At 42.4% G+C, this 16,946-nt stretch overlaps 1 protein-coding gene across 3 annotated transcripts in view; it reads right to left on the bottom strand.

The window, feature by feature from the left end:
* Nucleotides 1-16,946, bottom strand: part of NEDD4L (NEDD4 like E3 ubiquitin protein ligase) — a 310,671-nt gene that overhangs the window by 143,287 nt on the left and 150,438 nt on the right. The window contains exon 1 of one of the 3 annotated variants that reach the window (XM_079783555.1): nt 12,778-12,831. The exons of the other annotated variants lie outside the window; for them this stretch is intronic. The gene's annotated coding sequence lies outside the window, so the exon portion shown is untranslated. Of the gene's footprint in view, nt 1-12,777; nt 12,832-16,946 lie in introns of those variants that run through there. 3 annotated transcript variants of the gene reach the window in all.

Raw genomic sequence — 16,946 nt, 5'->3', positions numbered from 1 at the left:
TTCCTGGAGCACAGGTGCATGTCATCTCAGCCTCGCTGCCGGCTCCAGGATGTGAGGACTGAAGACGGCTCATGGAGGTAGACAGTGCCCCCAGCATCACAGAGATGCACCCTGTTGAGGCCTCTGCATGCTGGGTGCTCAGGGACAAAGGTCTAGCAGAGGGTGACACCATGCAGGATACTAAACAACAACTATGCTGAGTGCAGGCCTCATCGGGACAATTTTCAGGGCATACAGGGGAGTGGTGGAGAGAAGAGGGTACTGCCAGACATTTCCTCTGCACATAAAAATATCAACCTCTCTGCCCCAGAGCATTTATTATGTGTCAAGAACCCACTAATAAGCACTTTCTATACAATCCTCCCTTTAACATATGTTGGAACATTTTAGACTTTTCAGGGGTGGGAATGGCAGTGGTGCCAGAGGGACCTCAGGAGCTAACCCCAGTCCAGTTCTCAGTGCAAGAATCTGTCTTCTTACAGGTGCGATTCTCTGAGGGGAAAGGACTCCTCCCTCCCATGGGATTAATGTGACATGTGACAACTCCACAGAGTGAAGAGTGAGACCCATTCAATGATGTAGCCGCCAGGGCACCAGGGAAGCCAGGAGGGTGCAGGCCTCAGAAGTGGCCCTGCCCTGAACACACACACACACACAAAAAATACACAGAGGAGCTCATCTGGGACCATTCCCTGTGATATGGGCTAAATCATTCCCTCAGAAAAAACATATACTGAAGTCATAGGCCCCAGTATCTCAGAAGGTGACCTATAAGGAAATGGTGTCTTTATAGGGGTCATCAAATTAAAATGAGGTCATTAGAGTGAGCCCTAACCCAATGTGGCTGTATCCTTATAAGAGGAGAGATTTGGGCACAGGAATACACATGCACACAGGAAGATGATGTGAAGACAGAGCGAGAAGGGGCCATGTGATTGGGCAGATGCGCCCACAAGCCAAAAGATGCTAAGAATCGCAGCAATCACCAGAAAAGGAAGAGGCAATACAGGAGTTTTCCCCCAGAGCCCTCAGAGAGAGCATGGCCTCGCTGACATCTTGATTTCAGACGTCCAGCCTCCAGAACTATGAGACAATACATTTCTGTGTTTTACAACCCCCAAACCCAGTTAGTGGTACTTTATCAGAGCAGCCCTCAGAAACTAGCACTCTGTTAAAACCAGTCCTTATCAGGAGCCCTCCGGCCAAATATGTTACAGGACTCTTTTTTCTCATTGTAGAAAGATGGTCTGACTATTCCAATGATTATGCAACATTCCCAGGAGAGGCGTGGGGCGGGACCCATACTCAAATGTTAACATGTGCGCTACAACGTGTATGTACATTAAGTGTTCTACCTAAAATCAGGAATTCTGTCGAGTCCCTTCAGATCAGGTGTTGATATGAGGTTTTCTACAAACCTACAAAAATGTTTTCAGTTTCCAGGGTCTCTGATTTTTCCAACTGCAGTTAAGGGATTGTGGACTCATACTAAGTTGCACAATAGCCCTTATTCCTCATGCTACCCTGCCGGTCACATTTAGACTGCTCTCAAAAACACAAAGAACCGCCGGTGAAATCCTAGAATTCCTCAGGGAAACCAAGTATCCTCTTAACTCTCAGAAAATAATTTTTTTCAAGTTTTATCTTCAAGACTTTTAAATGTGCAAACAAACCACCGGACACTTGACCTTCCCATTATGCTGAATTCTGTTCTGTAGCACCACAAGACTTTTTTAAAACTGAATTTTAAAAGAGGAAAAAACAGTTAAACTTCACTAGATTATCACAGGGAGGGAAAACTAGAATCAATATAAGAAGGGCCAGATTATGACAATGCTCCCCGCCCCCCAATGCTATTGAAAGGAGTGTCATCAGGCATGCATTTCCTCAATCATGCAGACACTCACATTGGATTTCCTGGACACATACACTGTCGAGGAGAAAGGAAACCTTGAGCAGTGTTAAAAATCTTGGTTGAGCCCTAGCTAGTTTTGGCTCTGTGGATAGAGTGTCAGCCCTCAGATTGAAGTGTTCCAGGTTCAATTCCAGGCAAGGGCATGCACCTCGGTTGCAGGTTCAATCCCTGGCCCCAGTCGGGGTGCGTGCAAGAGGTAACCAATTGATGTGTCTCTCTCACATCAATGTTTTTCTCTCTGTCTTTCCCCCGCCCCTCCCTCTCTCTCTCAAAAAAAAAAAATTTCAATGGGGAAAAATATCCTCAGGTGAGGAGGTGAGGATTAACCCCCTTTCCCCCAAAAGATCTTGGCTGACCTGCTCTAAAATCAACCAAGTGCAAACATTGTAGTTCCCTATCATGTCCCCAAAGCTGGATGCACACTGGAGATTTTTTTCCTTGTGTTTAGATTTTTAAAATATCCACCCTTAAGTTACCATGTTAGATGCGACTGGCTATCTAAGGGCTTCTCAAGACAGCCTAAGGTAGGTTCTATTTATTAGAGGGCATTGTTCCTGCCCACCTTCTAAAGGCATGTGTCAGAGCATTAAGGTTATGCAACTGTTTAGATGATTCTGTTTTATGAATATATGAGTTTCTCCTTGTCCCTTCGACACTGAAGAAGAAAGTGTTAATCACAGGGTGAGAGCACAGGGATCCATTAAGAGAAGGAATTTCCATTGGATAAAGTGCACCTTAGCCATAAGAACTATGGCTCAGGTCTCTATTACACTTAAACAGAACCCAGTTCCCTGCTTTACTGCTGCTGTATGCTTAAAACTTTCTATTAGACAAGAAGTACAGAATCCAATTAAATCACTTGTCAATAGCAGCCACATTTGTTTGGTTCCCCAAATACGCCAATCTACTACCCCACTTACCCTGGGTGCATACTCACTTATTGGCGATTCTTTGTTCTCTCCCCTCCTGACTCTGGAAATCCTAGACCCTTCTAGGCTCCAGGCAGCCAGCCTCCCCCCTCCTCTGCCCAGAACAAACCACCCTGTAATAATCAGCCTCCCCACACTCTGCATTCCTACAGTCATGACTGTTTGGACTACTCCTTTGCCACTGACTCATGGGCCTTTCTGCATTATCTGGCCTTTTTTCGAGTGTATAGATCTTATTCTCTTAAACTAGCTGCAAGTCACGTAAAGGCCACTAGTCATGCCCTAGGCAGGTCTGTGTTTTCCATAGAAGCTGGCACAGAATGAGTCCTCAATAACATGTCTTGATTGCTTGACTTCCTGCCTATCACTGGGATAGGGCAACTTCTTCCCTGGGCCACACATCTGGAAACTTTGTGTTGCCCAATTTGTTAAAATATAGAATTTTCAGTCTATCATCTACCTGATAATGATCAATTAGATACAGAAAGTATTTTCCACATTAATTTCATTTTCTTAAACTTGCTTCACTTTCTTTGCTTCTCCATACTCTGGGAACCACAGGATCATTTCCTAGAGCAGTGATGGCGAACCTATGACACATGTGTCAGCACTGACACGTGTAGCCATTTCTGATGACACGCGGCCACTGAGGCGGCCACATGCTGAGGATGAAACATTTGCTGCTCCTGAAGATGAAACATTTGCGAAATAATGTTTTTTCCTCAAAGTGACACACTACCCGAGTTATGCTCAGTTTTTTGGCGAAGTTTGACACACCAAGCTCAAAAGGTTGCCCATCACTGGCCTAGAGTGTCCTGAGTTATAAATTCAAATATATTCAATAAAACAAAATGGGGAGTTCACAGTGAACCCCATTTCAACAATAGTACCTGACACCAAAAACTAATATCAGAACCACTTTTCAAAAATATTTTTATTGATTTCAGAGAGGTAGGGAGAAGGAAAGAGAGATAGAAATATCAATGATGAGAGAGAATCATCCATTGGCTGCCTCCTGCACACCCTCTACTAGGGCAACCACTGAGCCACGCAACTTTTGTTTTTTAAATCCGCACTTGAGGCAATGTTTTCATTGATTTTGGAGAGAGAGGAAGGGAGATAGAAAGAGAGAAACATCAATTTAAGAGAGAAACATCCATCAGCTGCCTCCCATATGCACCCCCACTGAGGATCGAACCTACAACCTTTTGGTGCATGGGACAACGATCCAACCAACTGAGCCACTGGGCCAGGACCATTATGAGTCACTTTTGATTAACTAAAGGCAAAACTCTTAATAACTGACCAATGGAATTGACATACTCTTGTGTGAGAAACTTAATATGCAAATAAAAAGGACACAAGAAATATTAACATTTGAGAACTAACTTAGGGAGAAGATAACAAAATAATTTCAGAAACCCTGATTAGACTGTTGATAATCACTTATAAACCAGAAAGGAAGTTCATAATAATAAATGGATCACTTGCATTTTATACACTACTAGAGGACCAGTGCACAAAATTTGTGCACGGGTAGGGTCCCTAGGCCTGGCTGGCAATGAGGGCCGATCTGTGGGGTGACCGGTGGGGCGATTGGGGGGCCCTGCTGGCTGGCCTGGGGCCTGCGGGCTGGGGACAGCTCCTGTGTTGAGTGTCTGTCCCCTGGGGTCAGTGAGCATCACAGCAACCTGTCGTTCCACTGTTCAGTTGATTTGCATATTAGGCTTTTGTTATATAGGATTATGAATTTTCATTCCAGTTGCATAAGTTCTCAGTGTCATTTTTTCATGCCTTTGTAGTGTTATTGATTTTTTCCCAACCCTGGAAAGGCTTCCTTTCAAAAAAAAAAAAAGAAAGAAAGGTGCATAAGCCTCAATATAGATGTGAATTTTCACACACCTAACAAACTCTTCAATAGTCCTTCAGACAAGCAGATGATTGAAAAAACACTAGTTGCAATTAACCTCGATTTTTTGTGTGCAGCTGACATGGATTGAGATACTATTAAACAAGTGATCATAATTACGTGCCACAAATATATGCCACTTGTGGATGTAGCAGGTGGTACCACAAAGTGAGACATGATCTCTCTCTTCACTGGGTCATTAGGGGAGTAAATGGTTTAGATTATCCCAAGCAAGGTGAACATGCAAGTGCATGTCCCCATTCTGCAGGTATAATATTCAGTTACTATACTGAAAAAGCAATCTGAGACCTCAACAATTAACATTCAGAGAGCATGCCTGCCTACAGCTTGCCTCCTTATAACTGAACAACCTGACTCAGACACACATGATCTGAATCCAAGAAATGGCTTGTGTGGGGGCAACAATGTGTTCCAGGCAAATACCACTTATTAACTGCCAATTAGATTTATACTCCATGTATTGTATGGTCTATACTTTTGAGGTCCTCAGGCTTGAGCACCAGGTAAGCAACCCCTGGCCACCCCGACCTTGATGAATAAGCACCTCATGGATAAATTGTGCCACAAGCTCCAGCCTCCTCTAATCCACATCTTGTTAATACTGCCAAATATTAACCCAATCACCCAAACCAACCACGTGGGAATCACCCACTCTGAGTTGGTTCTTGTAACCTCAAAGATAAAGTCCAGGCTATTGTGACATACACAGTCTGCCTGGCTCTGGCCCCTACCTGCCCCTACAATGTCACCTTCCATGTGCCATACACATTAAGCTAAAGGGGACTTTTACTTCTCTGAGCACACCATGCTTTTTCCTCTGCTGAAAATGCCCTGCACCCACCTTTCCTGCACATAACCTTTGCAACGAACTCTGTCTCTGACAAGACTTCCTAACCCCCAAACCCCACTCCTGTTGGCAGAAGTCTATCAGTACAGTGATTGTTTACTTCTGTGTGTATTTCTGCTACCAGTCTGGAAGCTTATTGCAAACAGAGCCATGTCTTGGTTATTTGTGTATATGACAGTCCAGTCACACAGTAGGTCTGCACCAAGTAATTGCTTTATAGGGTATTGTGACGGCCCAAGGGCAGGCCAGGTATATGGGGTCTGGGGAAGAGGTGGCTAGGGCCAATCTCAAGTTGTGCAGTGGACCGATACTGGGAAATGTCATTGTCCATATCATGGAACATACATTCTGAGCAATGGCCACCTCTCATCTTCTCAACTACAGCCCTGCTAAGATAGGAGTAAATTGGCTAGAAATAGGAGCTTCACTTATGATTTTTTGGTTATTTTTCTCACATCCAGACTGAAACAAAGAAAGCCAACAGGATTGGAGCATAAGCTGAAAGTGAAGGATAATCTGCTCTGTGGGCATTTGAACAAAAGGCCATTAATCAAGGATTAAGGCTAAATCAATCCACAGAGAGCATGTAATGGCAGCATGCTGAATGCTGAAAACTAGCATGGCAATTAGGTAGGAAAAGCCCACAGTGGGTAATACATTTGCCGGGTCGATGAATATCTTGCAGGGAGTCTCACAGAGCCCTTTCCCTGTGGACCAACAGAAACCAGGGGCTCAACTCCGACTCAGAAAAGCATGGAAAACAGTCGAGCAAGTAGACTTTCATCTCAAAGTGGTGAGAGCCACCCAGCCAATCCCATCCTACGGAAGGCATAAAGATGGGACCAGGCGACCTACAGACAACTTGCTGAAAAGGAATGACAACTCAGAAGCAACCTCAGCCTCCACCTGAGCAAGTCAGGATCCTGAAGACCACGCGGAGGCTCCCTTCAGTAGACCCTCCAAGGCTCGGGTGCCTGTCTTGCTCTCCCACTGCTTCATTCAACTAATATTCACTGAGCACCTACTATATGTCTCAGGCACTGGTCTAGGCACCTGAAATACAACAGGGAAAAAACATTGAAAACTCCCTACCCTTGTGGAGTTGACACTCTAAACAAAGGGAGACAGGTGGCAAACAACACAGAACAAATTAGTATAAGTGTGTTAGAACATGACAAATACTACAGAGAGAAAAACACTGCTAGCAAAGAGACTGATGTTAGGAGGTGGACAGAGATTCTAGAAGAGGATGGTCCAGGGACCTCTCCGAAACAGTGATTTTGAACAACTTGAAGGTAATGGGAAATCATCAATTGGAGGGGAAGAGCCTTCACAAGAATATAACAGTTGCACATTTGACAAAGATAGGATTTTTTTCTTCTTTTATGTTAGCCTTGATTTACTCAATTAAGAGTGGGATAGCAACATAATTGAGGGCATGCACGGTGCATGCAGTAAGACATACACAGGTGTGTTTTGTGGTTCTGCCACCCACACCTGGAAATTATCAGATGTCACGATCTCAATCAGCTAACCTCATCCAATGGTGAGGAGGAGTACCCTATACCTCAGCAGCTGGTGAGCTTCTGTTGTCCTTGGTAGTGACATTAGACCACAACACATCCCAAGGCCGTCCCCTGCCCCTAGGAACTGTTGGCCCTGTGACCTGAGAAACTCAGGACAAATTAGCTCGTTCTCATCAATGCTGGGTTACGAGTTCAGGATGTACATATGGACTACATCTCATAAATGCCCTGTTTTGCATGTGTTCCCATTCACCCCTGCCACTCATTATTTATCTTATACTAGTTTCAAAACAGTAATAATTTATAAGCTTTTGATTCCATGGCTGCTATAATAAATCTTGACTTGGGGAAAAAAGACATATGAGAGCTCAAATATTGGAGGTCACGGAACCTAACATAATTCCATTTGGCAAATGGCAAAACTTGTATTTCACAAGCTCAACCATTTCTCTATCTCGGCCACCACAACATATATATATATATATATATATATATATATATATATATATATATATATGTGTGTGTGTGTGTGTGTGTGTGTGTGTGTGTGTGTGTGTGTGTGTGTATTTCCTTCATTTCAGAGAGGAAGGGAGAGGGAGAGATAGAAACATCAATAATGAGAGAGAATCACTGATTGGCTGCCTCCTGCACACCCCTGCTAGGGATCAAGCCTGCAACCAGTGCATGTGCCCTGACTGGGAATTGAACCTTGAATGCCTGGTTCGACACTCAACCACTGAGCCACACTGGCTGGGCCACCATGCCTCTTACAGGGCAGAATAATTCATTCGTTTGAGGCTACTGCACCAATGCCAATGACCCTAGTTTTCTAAATATGATACTTAAGACATGTTTAATGAGTAAAAATATTTTTTTCCAGGATATGTTTTCATTTTGCTCTAAGATCCATGACCATTTACCCTTCTAGGTACAATAATTTATAATTTTCTATGAGGAGGATATTAAAATTATTTTTAAAGCAAGTTTTCTAACCACAATCCTATTGTTGGCTACAACTTCCATACTAACAAAAAAATGTCAGGGGCTGCCATGCAGAAGAAGAAAAGGTGTCCGCCATGTAACTGTTATTCCTGTCTCCTGATTTTTGTTACTTTATAGTCCCTCACACTACCTCCAATGACAGCATCTGTTCTCTTGGTTATTGACAGTCTTCTCCACTGGGCTGAAGCTCCCTGCAGGTACAGAGGCAGGTGGCCTCAGATGGCTGTGCAGCCCTCCAGCCGGACACTGATGGACACTTGGCCTCTTCTGTTTATACTAGCCTTCCTAGCACCTACAGCACGAGAGTGGCCCCTGAGGTGCTCAGTGCATATCTGTTGAGTAAATTAGTTTCCCCTTAAGGTTGGGAGGTCACTTTGCCTCTAACTGGTGCACTCTCAATTTGGGAGATTGCAAACTGCTTTTTATTTTGTTCTCTGTCCACACTTCTCCCCTCCCCTAACAAAAACAAAAAAAGCAGAGCCAAATGCAGATATTGCTAGCACAACACAGGGGCAATTTAATGATGACAAGGGTAACACCTAGGATTAGCCTGCATGCAGGTGAAGATGCTGGGGCCCTCCCTGCACAGGGAGGGGTAGGGTTTGTACCACATACAACTGCTGAATCTCGCTGCTCAGTTTGTGGGTCATACCCCTAACCAATTATTGCTAAACTAAGATGCTGGCTTTGTCATCAAAGCTTTCTGTCCCATGTCATGGTCCAAATCGAATTTTAATGGCAATATCCCTGCAGTAGGATGATGCCTGATCTCTTGGGATCTGCAGTTCTATGCAGGTGGCGTGATGAGGGCCATTTCATCTTCCATTCTCACTCTCTCTTGCTCCCTGACATGAATATCTTTCAGCTTATAATCCTTTCTAGCTGTTAAATTCTTTATTTTCTTCAAAAATAGAGTTCCACTGGTGCACATGCACACAAAGAAAACCACTCAACCTTGATGTGTGGCCTCCCATTAAAAAACAAAGAGTTGAAGAGAAGATTAATTTTTTAAACCAGCTAACAAAAGGAGCAAAATTCTTACAAATCAATTCTTAATTGTCTTTGATTGCCATCCTCACTCAGCCCAATGCTTCAGAGCTGTTAAAGTCTATACTGAAAATTAAATCAATCAGCCCTGGCGAGGAGGCTCAGTTGGTTGGAACATTGTTCCCTGCACCAAAAAGTTGTGGGTTCAATTCCCAGTCAGGGCACATACTTAGGTTGCAAGTTCGATACCTAGTCGGGGTGCATACAAGAGGCAATGGATCAAAGTTTCTCTCTCCTCTTTCTCTCTTCTTCTCTCTCTCTAAAAATCAATGAAAAAGACAAGACCTCAGGTAAGGACTTTTTAAAAAATTTAAACTAATCAAGTAAAAACAAGAATAAGAGAAGGAACAAGTCACACTTAAAAAAATTTTAGCTCAATGAAAAGTGTCAAGCGTAAGTGTCTAGCACAAAGATATTTAATAACTATTTGGTAACGAATGGATTAAAAGGATAGTGGGAAGACAAGTTATTTTAAAGTAATGAACAAGCCTTGTCAATGAGTTAAACTAAATAGTCACATGAATGTAATACCAGAGAGTGTCAAAGAACAAATCTCTTTCAGAGATCACTCACTGATGAGCCTACATAAAATGATGCCTCTGAAGACCTCGTCACAACAGGGTACGAAAGAAAAGTAGAATGTACTCCAACTTCCTTTAACGAAACTAGAGACTTTCTTGAGGCTCAAGCGCATCTACTTAGCATGGCAGATCTTGGCCAAAATAAACTCACTGACCCTGTGAACGGGGCTGAAGGTTTGCACACCTGTGTGGGCTAATGTTCCTGAAGATCGCAGCCCCAGGACTCCACATGACCTCTGCTCAGAACACATGACCAAATGCCCTCAGTGGTGGGGTTTCCAGTCACTAACCTGAGTCAGAGGTGGCTTATAATTCCATGTGATCCTCTTGCCCAGGACTGATGAGTAATAATGAGGTGAGCACAACTGCTTACATCACTGAAGCGGTGCTCTTTATGTATTTCTGTTAAACTCCAGTGACCCCACTGAAATCTATGGTCTCTGTGTTTCCACTTAGTCTGAAGTGACACTGTTAACTACCCCTGGGAATTGATGATATGTCACACGTATCATGTGCTGTTCCAAAAATTTCCACAGAAAATTCCTTTCTCTAAGAGAAGAAAGCAATCCTTTGTTTCCAGCGATGATGTCAATCAGGAGCTGGTATTTTAACCTTTCTTCCAGTAACTACTTCTAAGATGAATAAATAGCTCACATATGTCTCAGCTGAGAGAGTACAGCTCATGGTTCAAGATCTCGTGATTATTTTGGCTCATCCAGTTTTGGTGACAACAGCAGGGCAGGAGGGATTTTCTATAAGATCTAGACCTCGGGCCTTTAGATGGGTCAGAAACAAAGCCCCCTTTGATTTCAGGAGGGTAGCTGGCGGTCTCACCCAGGCCTGACCCACAAGTCCTGGCCAGTGGGCAAGATCACATGGGGAAGCTGCCTACCTACATGTGCTCCTGCCGACCTGGGTACCAAGAAAACCAGGCCAAGCATGGAGAGAGCACAAATATTTACTGTAAGTGAAGGTGTGCCAGGTGACCCTCTGTGGAATTCTGAGCCACTGAGAGCATAGCTGAGACAGATTCCGTAAACACCTGAGAGCACGTGCTTCTGCCATCACCCTGCAGGTGAATGACCTCAAAAGCCTCTGGGATCCAAGCTGAGAGATTAGGAGGCTCGCTTCAAGCCAACCTGGAGAATAGGAAATCCTCTACGTTGCTAGCACATTAAATCATCATTAACTCAAATTGCAAAGGAGGGAACCCACAAGAAGGAACAGATTTCTGCCAAGGTGAAAGAAATGATATGTACATGACTTCACCTGAAAATTGATTTGGAAAAGCCCTAAGAAATACTGACTGATGAAATAAACATCACCTGGAATGAGATTAAAAAATAAATCAAAACAACCCTCCCACTCGAACACAATGGTAATAACCACAAAAACCTCAGTTTTATTAACTGCCTCTATGATGTTATCAATAAGTATAGAGGGCTCCCCACCATCACCAGACCCACCAACAACCCACTTTAGAATAAATTTTTTATGCTCCTCAACTAGCAAATGTCTATCATTCTGTTCCTGCCTTCATCTTGTCTCTTTCCGTTATATTCTCCAGTGACAAGAAAATGTCCTAACCGTGTTGTTTTAACCTTTTGCACTCGGATGTCGAGTGTGACTCGACACGGTTAGCATTAAAATAAAGGAATCTAGAAAAAAGCAAGCGAGTGCAAAGGGTTAAATACCATTTAGTTGCAATAAAGACTCCCCCCGCAAAAAAAAAACAACAACAAACCTTTTTAAGAAAAAGGTATGTGAGAATCACGTCCTTCCTTTTCTCCTGCCTAATTAAATATTTCTGTTTTTTCTCTTCTCAACTTCACCATCATCTTACTCAAATTGTCATGGGATTTAAAATTCATCTTGCCCTCAGAGACATTGAAAAAAAAGGCAATATCACATGTTATTTAAATTCCCTCTTATAGTTATTTGTTTCCTTTTCTATTTGATTGGCGTACTCTAACTCACATGCATGTAAACAATATACTCATCAAAACTGAGTTATTCTTTAATAAGATATTTCACATTAGAAATACTTTTTTGAAAGTAACCTGGCTCATTAACATAAAGGTGTGTCCTACATTCCAGTTTATTTCAGGCTTTGGCAACATACAGACATATACTAACTGGTGAAACTAACAGTTTATGAATCACCATCAAATGAGACAGTAAAGAAACAGAAAAAAAATCACGTGTTAATCATATAGTGTATTCATATGTATGAGTAGTAAGGGTGGGAAATGACAGCAAAACCCAAAGGAAAACTTCAGTTGACTGTGTCCTGGGCTTTAAGTTTTGTTCTAATTAATAATAAATAGATTTAGAATAAGACATGTAAGCCAAATACTAAGGGGAAGAAAGATTTCTATCACTGCCAAGCAAAAATTCAGATATAAAGCATAAATCATTGTTCAAGCAAACACTTCACACCCCTCAGATGTTATTTCATTTCAGGCCAAGTTCAGCTGATGTCTCCCCCTCTTTTCCAGTGAGATTTCTAAGTCAGAAACACTTAGAAAAGAGAGACCCAACACAAACAGGAAGAAAAACACAATTGTTTCCTCCTAAACCAGTGACTTCTAAATTAGAGAAAAATTCCCAGAAATTAAGTGGTCTACATTTTCTATGATTTCAAAAAGAAAACTAAAGTATCCATGTGCTTTCTTTTTTTAAAAATAAAAAGTGTATAGGTTTCTAAATAGCCCAACCAAAGATGAGACACAAAGAGTAAAGAAATCAGGAGAGTTCAGATGACAATGTTTTTCAATCTCATTCTTTGCTGCTGTCCTGTCTATACATAAGGAGAGCAAAACTGATCAACTACAGCTCACCCTGAACACCAAAGAGAAGTGACTTATAAAGAAAAATCTTGGTATGGGCTAGAAGAATGCCACAGATATAAAAACAGTACTACACCAAACTCCAACTCCATGCCAATAGTAGATGTTATGCATTCATATAATAAACATACAGTGGTGTCTTTGTGCTTACCTATAATTGTCCTCAAGGCTCACAGAAAACAAGCCACCTCTCCTGCCGGGTGTCAGATTGGGCTAGTTCTGGTAGCACAGCTGGAAATCCACCTGGACGACCGTAGGACCCTCGGGCTCTGGTCTGTCTTCTCCTTCCCTGTGTTGAAATGCTGCCAGCACACACCTCTGCTGGTTCTCGGGGACCCCCCGCAAGTTTTAACACAACTGAGGAGGAATGCTCCGAGCTGGCTCCTTACCCTGATGAATCACTTCAATGACAGCTAGAAAGAAATGCTCCTTGGTGGAAAAGGAGTTGAGTCAAGCTCCACCCCTACCGTAAGCCTAAGTAACCCCGCCCAGCTCGGCATTCAGCTGACACAGCCACACCTGCCAGAAGGCTGTTACCTGCAGCACTGCTTCTTCAAATGACAGTTCTCGATCATAGAAAGAGGAATGGAGGACATGCCTGACAGGACAGGCAATACCCAGAAAGCACATGGTTTTCTAAGTAATATAACCTGGGATTGGGCTGTTTGCTTGTTTAAAATGGTGTCCGAGGTTTCAAAGAAAACTATGATACAAACTACACCACCAAACAAAAAAGATGGAGGGATTTAGTATCACAAGAGAGACAGCACCTCCCTATGAATCCAACATCTCTGGTGTGCAAACCATTTTCAGATGCCAGGCATAGATCAAGGGCCCTGAGTCCCATTTGAGGGGTACGGTTTATGGAACTGACTACCCTTTATTCTGCTCAACTCCCAGGGCCAAGTGAAAGGTGTGCTCTTTCTCGGGCTTGTGACTGGCACTAAAGGACTCCTTTTTGCTCTTGCTTGAAGCAGGTCAAACCCCACTCTACAACCCCACAGGTATGGCTGACACAGGAAGTGTTCTTACTTATAGCAACAAGCTAACTTTCCACATGAACTCCAATTTGGTGGCGTGCTCACTCATTAAGTGTTCCTGGCATGTCAAATGAGAAACTCTAAACTAGACTTTCGAGTTCCCACAGGCGCTCAAAGGCTAGGATTCCCGGAGGTGCTGGGATGACAAAACAGATCACCAGGGGAGCCAGCAACCTCTAGTGGCTGGGAGGATCACTGACGTCTTGGTGGAGAAATGGGGCATTGGGCTACTACCAGAAACCCTGTCCTCAAATACACCCTCACAGATAGTTCCTCACAGGTTGACAGTTCCAACCATTTTCAGTAGAATTCTTGAAATAAGAAAACTCCCTCAAGGTTTAAGCAGAAAGTGAGGACACATAAGTGCTAAACAATCTCAATTTAAGAGCAGAAACTCCAAGTATTAATATAAAAAGTGAAGACAGAATTCACATTTCTGATTAATAATCATTTTCCCACATCCAAACATTTCATTTTATTATCTTTCCTCCCTCTATGCCCACAGTTCTGCCTTGAAAAAAGGCATAGAAAAATCTTATTCTGGGAGGAGGAAAAAGCCCACACTTGATTTTTCCAACTACAATTTTGCTACCACCATTAACAAACTTACTGGCCACATGGTGTGCATCCACTTTCAGGTTAACTACATCTTTCTCCCCAACTCATGGAGATCAGCCTTGGCCCAACCTCCACTAAAATGCAACTAAACCTGGCCACAACAATTATAACACTGAATTAGTAAATGGTAGCAATGTCGGGAGCATTAGAACCCTTAGTTCAAGTCTCTCCATCCAGAGGAAAGTGGGACCCAACCAGGGAAGCACCACGATCTAGGAACAGACACTAAAGTAGATTCAACACAAACAATGGGTCTCAATGCAGTCACTATCCCCGCTCCCATTATACTACTATCTGAGGGTATCTTGAAACGTCTCAAATCCAATATTACAAAAAGAAAAACAAACAAACAAACAACAACAAATGATGTTCCACAAAGCAGCTGTGGTGAAGAGAGACAAGAATGCAGACACTGGACAAGCAATGGAGCATGGCTTAGGTCTAAGACGAGATCTAAAGCAAGCTTTCTTAACCTGGGCTCTATGGACATTGGGGGCCAGCTAATTCTTGATGTGAAAGGGGATCTGTTCTGTGCATTGTAGGATATTTAGTAGCATCTCTGGCCTCTGGCCTCTAGATAGCAGCTCTCCTCGGGTGTGACAACCAAACACTATCTCCAGACATTGCTAAATGTTCCCTAGGAGGCAAAGATACCCCCAGTTGAGAACCATTGGTTTAAAAGGACAGGACTTTGTGCAGAGTGAAGTAGTTGGTGTCCTTGGAGAAGGGGTGGAAGCTGCTTCTGAGGTGATACGTAAGAAGAAAGGACAATTGCTGCTGTAGATATGAACTAGGTAGAGGGAAGGGCAGTTTATAGTACTGCTCCAACTAAGGGCTGCTGCTGCAGAGAAGTAGAAGACAAGGTCATGGGCTGAGAGTGGGATAGGGATTAAAGATTGAGCCAAGAATATCAAAGTCTGGAACAACTGGGGAGCAAAAGGAAGCAGAGGTGGGCTGAGTCAAAGAAGTTGAGCAGCATGGAAGTCTGATGGCAGATAGTGTCATAAACTCAGAGTGGCCAGCATGTATGACACTGCAGGTTCCCCCCACAAGTCAGAGCGCCCAGGAAGAAGGTATGAGGGGTAAATGGATGAGAGTGACTGGAGTTCTTAAACAGATATGGACACAGGGGTGTCACAGATGTGCTGTAGTTTCCAAGGTCATTGAGGTTATCAGTGGGGCAGAGCAACCTCGAGTCCATTGAAACTGAAAACAAGGAAATCTGCTAGGAATGTGTTGCAACAGAATAAATAAAGATGAAGAAAGTCTAAAAAGGGGTATCACTGAGAAGGAAATAAAGAGTCTATAAAAATAAATCAGGGATTATAGTCGAGTCATACAGACCAAGAAGCTCCTTATAAAACATAACTGAAAAACTGTAAGCACTCTTGATGATCAACCAGAGAGAAAATAAAGTACAGATATCTATATGTTCATGTCCTGAAAGAATATTTTAAAACATGGGAAAACTTTCACAATATACTGTTAGAATCGTGAACTATAAAACTATATATAACATAACCCAATTTAAAATTTTACATATTTTATGTCCATTTTTATAGCTTCTGAGTCATAATCTCCATTAAAGCAATAGCAGACACAATGAGATTTCCGAGATTTAAAATAAATCCTAAAAAAAATGGGATTCGAATCTTGGAGAAGAAGGCACAAGAGAAAGCTGGTTTGAGAGGAAAGGAGGGAAACATGAGACAAAAATAGTCAAGGGTCAAGGGCTACATAAGGTTGAAGGAGAGTTTTCCAAGCAAATACAGACTCTGCATTAATAATCAAATGATGAGCAAGAAGAGACTGGTGTCCTGAGACAGAAACTTCAGCTTCCCAATGTGGGCAGAATGCATTTAGCAAAGGGAGCTCTAAGGATAGCAGCCTTTCCTGGAATTCCCCACTGTTATTACTGGCAAGGAAGATCACAGGAGGTACACCTGTGAATGACCAGGGCTGGGTCTACCGGAAGGATGCCAAAAGGAAAGGCTGCTTCTAGTCTCACACCCCTTGGGTTTTTTGTGTTTTTGTTTTTTTCCCCCAAAATAATGTTAAAAAATGCATGGCGATTCTGTAATTCTATATTACTTACATTAAATGCACATCTTTTTATGGCTCTTAGCACTTCTGACATATTACCAAAAGAATGTGCTCAATATTGTTTACTACACTTAGAAAATTAGGATGGCTTATAAGGTGGAATTTTATGAAATACCACAAAGTGTCACACTGGACCAGTATGTTCCAATGGAAAGCAGTGAAGTGTGTGAAAGGTAATTAAATTTTAAGTTAACATAACCAAAGCGAGTAAGAAAAGTGTGAAAGGTGACTTCAAATCAAGATCTTTTAAAAACACAAAATTCGAACTTCAGAGTAGTATCTCAAAGACTTTTCAGTGTTTGTATTCTGTTTGCTTGGAATTTTAGTCTTAGGAAGATTTGTCAGTTACTGAGATCATCTTGAGATTTGTTGTTGTTGTTGTTGTTGTTGTTAAAAGCCAGCATGAATTTACCCATACTCTGCAGTTTCAAAATCATGTTTCTAGAAATATAAGTTATCATAAAATATGCACCATAAAATACTGGTTAAAAGTTCTTAACAGGATTATAGCATTATTCCAAATACATAAACTATTTCCATATACATATATAAATATAGG

Source organism: Cnephaeus nilssonii (assembly GCF_951640355.1).
Source record: "Cnephaeus nilssonii genome assembly, chromosome: 11".
Classification (NCBI taxonomy): domain Eukaryota; kingdom Metazoa; phylum Chordata; class Mammalia; order Chiroptera; family Vespertilionidae; genus Cnephaeus; species Cnephaeus nilssonii.
The sequence above is the reverse complement of the archived record's forward strand: the minus strand, read 5'-3'. Positions and strand labels throughout refer to the sequence as shown.